The sequence below is a fragment of the Sabethes cyaneus genome, chromosome 3 (assembly GCF_943734655.1).
Source record: "Sabethes cyaneus chromosome 3, idSabCyanKW18_F2, whole genome shotgun sequence".
Taxonomy (NCBI): domain Eukaryota; kingdom Metazoa; phylum Arthropoda; class Insecta; order Diptera; family Culicidae; genus Sabethes; species Sabethes cyaneus.
In genome coordinates, this window is record NC_071355.1 from 33,135,958 (window position 1) to 33,144,896 (window position 8,939).

The following is an 8,939-nucleotide window of genomic DNA, read 5'->3' on the forward strand; positions in this document are numbered from 1 at the left end:
ATTTTGAAAGCTATGAAAACGAAATGCAATCTCCGATTTGGCCAAAAACACGGAAACTTATCTCAAAAATGTTATTACCGCTGAAAAATTCAGACATTTAATCACCGTGAAATTAGACCTTTGTCTGAATTTTACATCTGGCGAAAGTCGGTAGGTTATGGTAGGCTGGACACGTCGTAAGGATGCCGAACACACAATGTGCAAGATGGCTCGACTAGCTCGAAAGTGATTTATGACTTTTAAGACGCCGGAAAAATTGGCGAGTGGGGAGTGGCCCAATATCTATTTGAACGGAGACGACTGCTTGAAACAGTAGTAGCCACTCCGGCTCTGTGCTGCTGACGACGACGACATAAGGATTAGAAAGCAGCGTTCGATCGGATTAACCATGATCAAATTAGGAAATTAAATGAAAAGAAAACTTATCCAATTTAATTCTTATTCTTTATTCTTGACAGATACGTATTTCGCCTACAACTTGCAGGCTTCCTCAGTGTCTGTTTTCGAACTTTGTCTGTTCGTTAAAATATACATAGTAGAATTAAATTGGATAAGTTTTCTTTTTATTTAATTTCCAGGTTTCGTATTCTACTAAGACGCTCCAAAAACTTCAGTCATGATCAAATTGATTATGAAATGTGTACAGTTCGTTGGTAGTTACAGTTTCAAAAACAGGCGATCCGCAAGGCGGCAATTTGGACCCAATTCTATTAACGATGTGTTTCAACAATGTGGCCATGTTCTTCTGTAACAAATCCTAGAAAACTCATTTGTCAGATCGAATATCAAGAATTGCAGTGCAGTAACTCGAACGAACTTACAACAATAGTCCTTATCAATGGACGCAGTTGCGATATGGCTCTACAGGAAGGGGAAAAAACTCGAACTTGAGTTTTGCTTATACCAAGCACACTTTAGACAGGTCTTTGGTAGCCTTCAAATCAAAAAAATTGGGTGATAAAGATATTGGATATTGGATTTAATCACTTAGTTGGTTTCGAGGTACGATGCTGGTACAACTAGCCAGTCGTCTGGGCTAGGCAGTGCTGCTAGATAGAGTCAGTAGGATTATTGTACTAGCCCCGTAACTGTCCTGGACTTCACAGCCGGCTATTAGTTTGTCGATAAAGGGGGGCCAAAGCTTAGAAAAGACGTTTAAGCCCAAGGTTTCGCCGTTTTTTGGATGAAAATTTTACCAACGCTAACTGGAAAAAACCAAATGGGTGATGAAGGAATTTCAGGCTACGCCAAAGGGTTTTTCGAGTCGATCAGTCAGAAGGCTAATTGATTTGCTCTCTCTCTCTGTCGGATGTTTCCTTCTCTGACCAGCGGAGAATTTTTTTCTTTTGCAGTGCTTTGCAAAAGAAAGAAAATTATTTCATACTTTGGCTAAATTTTATAAACAAACGAAAGGGGCATCCATGGTGAACCCACCCCTTCCAGCTTTTCTTTGCGAACTATTAAAGATGGACACAAGAAGTAAGTTTAAAGACACAAGCCTTCTACGAAACCGTTGATACCACAATAGATCAAAATAATGATCGCAGTGGTCAAACCTTCCGACAAAAAAACATTGATGGCAAGCTTTGGACGATATTTTTGACGTAGGACTACGTCTTATCGCAGGGTGTCATTCTATTATTTAGATTCCAGTTACCATCACGAAAATATGAAATAAGTTCGCTATTGGGCCGTATGAATAAAACAGTTTCTGTTCGACAGCCTTCCCATCCCACTGTTAGTGTACAGGACAATTGCAGGTGTAGTTTTACGCTCCTGTTGACTCTAACAGTCTCTCTCAGTCATTCTAACATACGACGACTGGAATGTTAGACCAGTACCGTACCCCGAGGCCAACTAGAGGGCCTATCCAAGGCGACATAACCGTTGAAAAAATTTCGATTCTCTATTGAAATTGATTTTGTAACTATCCATACACGAAAAGTGGATGAAAAATAATAATGCACCTCTTAAAAATCATGTTTTTCAAAATACCTTCTTAACGGGACATAACCAACGTATTGAAACAAACTTATTTTAGCTTTGTTAGTATATGTTTGGGGATGATTTCTATAACTTTTGAACTTTGAAACAAACAACAACCCAAAAAAAAAGAAGAAGGCGAATTTTTATTTTTTCCACCAATTTTTTCTTCTTCCTCCTTTTTCTTAGGCTGTGTTTTGTTCATTATTCAGAAAGAATATGCATACTTTTATGATAATCATTTTGCACGTTTCACAGCACTTTCGCACATACTGGAATCACACTCAATTCAAAATATGGCCTTGATTGACTTTCTTTCCTTCACACAGAACAACTGCAGGCGCTAAACACTGCTAACTCAAGTATCTATCCGTCGAGGAGTAAGATGACTTGCTTGTTAGACCACCATCATACACCGGGACCAACTACCGGGAGGAAAAGTCACACTCAATTGAACGGAAAAGGAAAACAAACCAATTTTCAAACAACTTCCAGCTATTAATTGCAGTTTTCTCTGGAAATGATTTCGGTGACTCGTCTTTCAAACTATCAAATCAAAAAAAACGTAGAAGCTTACACACCAGCAGAACCATTTACGCCAAAACGGCAATGCACACGACAAAGGCGTAAAATTGCCCTGAATCGGCCTACCGATTCAGATGAAAGGGAAATTCAGTGTTGTAGACACACAGACACAGGCCGACACAGGCCAATCCAAAACGGCATCGCCAATATCATCATCATCACACACCGAAAACTGCACTATTTTCCCTCACCGTACATCAATCTGTTTTCTTCTTCACTGAATGCACGCACCACACCACACCGCACCGTGTGATAGTGAAACTAGTTTCGAGCCGAGATTTCAATTTTCCATTTTTCCTCGCGGCATTCCGGTTGCCTCTTGCGCGGATCACAGATTCCGCGTGATCTACACTCGCTCGCTCGCTCGCACCGTTTCCAAACAGCACACGTCCGCCTAAGGAGCTCCTTAGCCTAGCCTAGAAAGCCGCCTCTCCGTTCGTGTTCCTGTCGCTCGTATGGGACACGGATTTGATTGATCCATCCGCGATCGATCGCCTCAGAACTTGAACCGCGCGCGGGCGTTTTGTGCCGAGCACTCGCGAACACCGTCGACCGTTTAGTGAACCGGCTGGAAGTGGACTGTGAAGCCTGAAGTCGAGCAGAGCTGACTTTGAGCAAGGTAGACCAGAATTGCAAATTGCTTCTCCTGTTTCAGCTCGCGCGCGCCCGCCAACCACGGTGCCGCCGGATCGACGACGGGGTGTTGCTGCTGCTGCTGCTGATTGCTGTTGCTGTTGTTATTGCACCCAAACACTCGAAATGGCTTGTGCTGACAGTCGCCGCGCGCGCTTCGGCAAATGCTCTCTCGCTATCTCTTGGTCCGCTGCGCAGCCGATGGAGAAAAACTAACCATATATGAAACGAGTATATTGAAGACTCGGTAGCACGTACGAATCTACGACCACCACTGTACTGCAGTGCAGGCGATTATATGCAGTTTTACATATGGGACATACAGTACATTAGTAACAGTACTACTAACACAGAAAGACGTTACCGAACATAGTATAATACTGGTGCTGGCATGCCGCCATTCCGCGGGAGAGAGGCCCACATGAATGACGGTATAAAACATATCAATGTTGCTGATGGTGAAGGAGGAGATGCAAGAGAAATGTTGTCTCCGAAATGCATCAACCATAAAAATGTTTCTGTATCTAGCAAATCGTCGAAAATCAACCTAAAACAGGATCTTGTACTCTCTCCTGTCAACTTTTGCGCTATTCGAGAATGGATCTGAAGCCGTCCTCCTGTTGCATCGGTGCTCTTGGAAGTTGGAACACTATATGGTGCTATTTTGCGCGCTTGCTGCTGTAAATAAATTTACATTTTACCATACAACCAAGTCAAGAGCAAGGGAGGTAGCTGGCGAGAGGAGTTGCAAACCATCGTTGCTGCATTTACTTGCTAATATGGGAGAAGCTCGTTTTAAGTGAATTGTATATAAATATTATTGTGTATCCCTGTTTCTATCTATATTAATTTCACTTCTACTTTTATTCTATCGCCCGGCGACTAATAGATTTTTTATCGTCAACGTGGGAGCTTATGATCTTTTGTTGTTATTTGGTAAGCTTCGGGCTAAGAGGGGCGGTCTTCTTTATTCTGAAGGAGTGGAGGAACTTCAGTGGAAGTTGATCCACTCGCATGCAGCGATGAATAGACATACTAAGTTCGTTTAGAGTTGTGATAAAATATAATTTTTATACAAAAATTATGTATAATGAGTAAGTTTACACAACATTAAAAAAAAAGATGTTTTTCGCTCTGATCTCGTAATTTCAAATGATAGAGATATCGGCAGAAGAAATCAATTAAATTAAATATAGATTGTACCTATAAAGGAAGCAGCAAAATTGTGGAGAAGAAACAGCGGAAAATTAGAAATAGCCAGGGTCAAATCATCATTACGTAATACTTTACTAGACTATGAGCAACGATATCTCGTTCGCATGTTTTTTTTTGCACTGCACAGTGTAATATTTCCAAAAAACATAACAGTTTTACTAAACTTATATTAATGTTGTTCAACTGCTCCCTTGCCTTACTTTACTGTATTTTATTACAGTTTGATTTGGTTACAGACGAAATAAGACGCTTATAGTATTAGAATAAAATTTATACAAAACGTAGTGATTCATTTTTAGCCAGCAAAACAAATTTACAAGCAATAATAAATTGAAAATAACTTACAGTTGGTGAAACCACAAATCTTGCCTGAAATACGTTGAATACTGACCTGAAAAGAAAGAAAACGTTGCATTAGTCTGACATTCTGTTTGGCTTGTTTCTCATTTCTAAGCACTTTGCCGTCAAGTTAACATTAAGTTTCTCATGGGAGTAGAAAGGTCATTACAAATATTTTTTAAAGTTTTTGTCCTTCGGATGCACGGCGACTCAAGGGGGAAGGGGGTCGAAAACAACAAAGATTTTTTTAACCACACAAAAAAAAATTAAGATTTTAAGGAATTTTTACTTGAAGTTTAATCGTGAAACCTGAATCTATACTTGCTTTTCATATATAAGTTATTAGCAGTACTTTTGTTCATCCAAACTGTGACTTCGCTGTTTTGTGCATATGTTCCCAAACCTAAACCGAAGCGTAAACCTCCATGGTCAAACCACCGTCTCCGCGTCCTTAAGCGCAAAAGAGCAGCTGCATTGAAGAGGTACTCCCGCTCTAGAAATGTAAACACCAAGCTAGATTTCACTGCCGCAAGCTCCCGGTACAGAAACTACAACCGTCAACTGTACTCGATTTACGTTAAGCGAAAGCAATACGAGTTGAAACAGAACCCCAAACTGTTTTGGTCGTTTGTGAACGAGAAACGCAAGGAGAATGGTCTTCCTGCTAAAATGTTTCTTGGTGAACAATCTTCAAGCAGACTTGAAGATACCTGCAGCTTATTTGCTCAACAGTTCTCGAGTGTTTTCAGCGATAGTGATGTATCAGTTGAAGAGATTGATGAGGCTATTAAGCTTGTTCCAGAGAACCTCTGCAATATCAACATCGATAATTTCTCCGTGAACGATGTCATGAACGCTTTAGATAAATTGAAGTCGTCTGCAAATCCCGGGCCGGATGGTATTCCCGCTCTCGTATTAGAAAAATGTGCAGGGACACTCGTGCATCCACTCCGCAAAATATTCAATCGTTCTCTAGGTGAGGAAACGTTCCCAGCAATTTGGAAAAAGTCTTTCGTTTTTCCTGTGTATAAAAAAGGAAGCAAAAGTGATGTTGCAAATTACCGTGGAATCACTTCACTATGTGCAGGATCTAAAGTGTTTGAATTACTCATTAGTGAGGCATTACAGCGTAACGTCACATGCTATGTTTCACCTGATCAGCATGGGTTCTATCCTGGTCGCTCCATCAATACAAACTTGGTCGAATTCACTTCATTTTGTATCCAGCATATCGAAAACGGAGCCCAGGTGGATACTGTCTACACCGATATTAAAGCTGCGTTTGATCGCGTCAACCATCGTCTACTTTTAGCGAAGTTGAAACGTCTAGGAGCCTCCGTTTCATTCACGCGTTGGCTAGCATCGTTTCTCTCCAACCGCTTTCTATCGGTAAAAGTGGGAAACTTCAGATCTCAGGAGTTCCTGATAAGCTCTGGCGTGCCGCAAGGTAGCAATTTGGGACCACTGTTATTCTCGCTTTTCTTCAATGACGTCTGCTTAGCGCTACCGCCCGGATGTAGGATTATGTATGCAGACGATTTGAAAATCTTTTTCGTGGTACGGTCGAAAGAGGACTGCAAGCGACTTCAACAGTTGGTTGATTTGTTTTTTGAATGGTGTTCGTACAACAGACTTACTATCAGCGTAGCAAAGTGTATAGTGATTATGTTTACCAGAAAAAAATCACCTTTGGACTACTGCTACACTATTAATTGCCAGCCAATTCAGCGAGAAATAGTGGTGAAGGACCTTGGAGTTTTGTTGGACGCCGAACTGACTTTCCAGTGCCACTATAACCACATTATCGCAAAAGCGAACAAAAACCTGGAATTCATTATGCGGATAGGAAAGGATTTCCATGACCCTTACTGTTTGAGATCTCTCTACTACTCATTAGTGCGGTCTACCCTTGAAACAGCTGCAGTGGTTTGGAGCCCTTATATCGCAGCGTGGTCCATGAGGATTGAAGCTGTGCAAAGAAGGTTCATCAGGTCTGCATTGCGGTTCCTTCCGTGGACGAACCCGCTTGAACTCCCACCGTATGAAAGTCGTTGTAAACTATTAAGTATGGATACCTTATGGAGAAGAAGAGACTGCATGCGTGCCGTATTTATTGCAAAATTACTTTATGGAGAAATAGACGCACCGAATATTCTGATGCAAGTAAATATAAACGCAGCTTCCAGGTCTCTACGGTCTAATAACTTTCTTCGCCTGGCATTCCACAGGACGGCTTACGGTCAAAATGAGCCAATTCGAGCAATGTGTAATATGATGTATTGTAATTACACGTGTAATTTAATGACGTGTATCATTTGTTTGACTTTTGTATTACTAGTAACTGTTTTAAGAATCGTGTTCATAATTTTTATTAATTTCGTGTGTCAGATGATATAAATATACATAATGATAATGATAATGATAATGATTTCCCATGCAAAACACCTTCCAAAATAGAGTCAAAATCGAAAAAAAAATGTTTTGCAGTGTTTCGAAAGTTACACTATTTGTACTTCCACTTTTGTTTCGTGCTGGAAGCGTTAACACTCCGTTAACTCTTTTTTCGCGTTCTTTAGGCTGTAAAACCCACAAATAACAGATTTTATAGCAGATATCAAGATGGCTTGACAATATAATTTTTTTTAAAACTTTTATCACCAATATTTAGTGGTTAATTTGTGGCTTCGAAATCCAATTTGTGGTAATTTGTGGTTACGTACTTTCTGAGATTTTTTCATAAAATTAAGTCAAGCCATCTTTGAAATTGATTTCGCGATAAACACATCGGATTACAATGTTTTATATCTTAATCGAAAGCTTTTTATTTGTGGTTCACGAATATATGATTTTTAATGTTGTTATTGTAAGTATAATCGCAAAAATCCGTTTTTTAAAATTTACAATAAAACGTAAACATATCTGCTGTTGATGACGTTACTTGAGCTATTAGTAATGCTGCTATCTGTCGATAATGGCGCTAGCTGTATGTGACGCTCAGTAAAGCCCTTTAAATGTAAATTTTGAGTTTGAACGACTGCCATCAAATAGTAGTTCAAATCGAACTATTAAAATTCGTTCCAATCGAAATGGGACAATGTTTAACGTTTCTTAAAAGCTCACCCAACAAAAAGTATCGTTACTTATTGTATAAAATATGAAAATTTACATTTTAAACACTAAATATCGCTTACGGTGATGATTTTCAGCATGTGCGAAGCCTATTAAAACGAAAATAAGGGCTGAAAGAAACATTAAGTCAAGCCAGCTTTGACAATTTTTTTTGTAAAACTTTTTCACCGATATTTAATGGTTAATTTGTGGCTTCGAAATCCAGTTTCTGGTGACGTACTTTCCGAGATTTTTCCAAAAAATCTAAGTTAAGCCATCTTTGAAATTGATTTCGCGATAAACACATCGGATTTACTCATTTGCAGCCGTAATGTGCCTTATTTTTTGGCTTGACTTAGTTTTTCGGAAAAATCTCGGAAAGTACGTAACCACAAATTACCACAAATTAGATTTCGAAGCCACAAATTAACCACTAAATATTGGTGAAAAAGATTTACAAAAAAATATTGTCAAAGCTGGCTTGACTTAATTTTTCTTTGGAAAACTTGGCTTGACTTAGTTTTTTTGGAAAAATCTCGGAAAGTACGTAACCACAAATTACCACAAATTGGATTTCGAAGCCACAAATTAACCACTAAATATTGGTGAAAAAGATTTACAAAAAGTATAAGGGTCCATACCTAGTGGCACGGGCGCAGGCTTGAAGTAGGACTACGAATGTAGAGCAATTCGTCTCCCAATCGTAACACCAGACAGAGCATTTCCCACCAATTTAAGCCCTTCTGCTTCCGCGACCAAAATTTTGGTTTTCTAGCTTATTTAATATTCTATTATAGCAGCTTATTGTCAATTGCAAGTAAAATTGTTCCATCCAAAGTGCGATGTCGCTCATAAAAGTGCTATTTTGCATTAAATCGTTTCGGTATCTTCGGTGCACTTTTTTGTTATCTTCCAAACAATAAGTGCGCCGAAGAGACCGAAACGATTTAAGCTAAAATAGCACTTTTATGAGCGATTGCGCACTTATTGATTGGACAATTTTCCTTGCAATTGACAATAATAGATCGATGTTTCGAATCCAACACGGTCGGCGTAATTTACACTCCACACCAAAC

The 8,939-nt window shown here is 39.5% G+C and overlaps 1 protein-coding gene across 2 annotated transcripts in view; it reads right to left on the reverse strand.

The window, feature by feature from the left end:
* The window catches only part of LOC128744132 (protein ultraspiracle), a 64,306-nt gene extending 61,189 nt beyond the window's left edge, over window positions 1-3,117 (reverse strand). For both annotated transcript variants that reach the window (XM_053840936.1, XM_053840935.1), the window contains exon 1: window positions 2,735-3,117. The gene's annotated coding sequence lies outside the window, so the exon portion shown is untranslated. The remainder of the gene's footprint in view (window positions 1-2,734) is intronic.
* Between the last annotated feature and the right edge of the window lie 5,822 nt (window positions 3,118-8,939).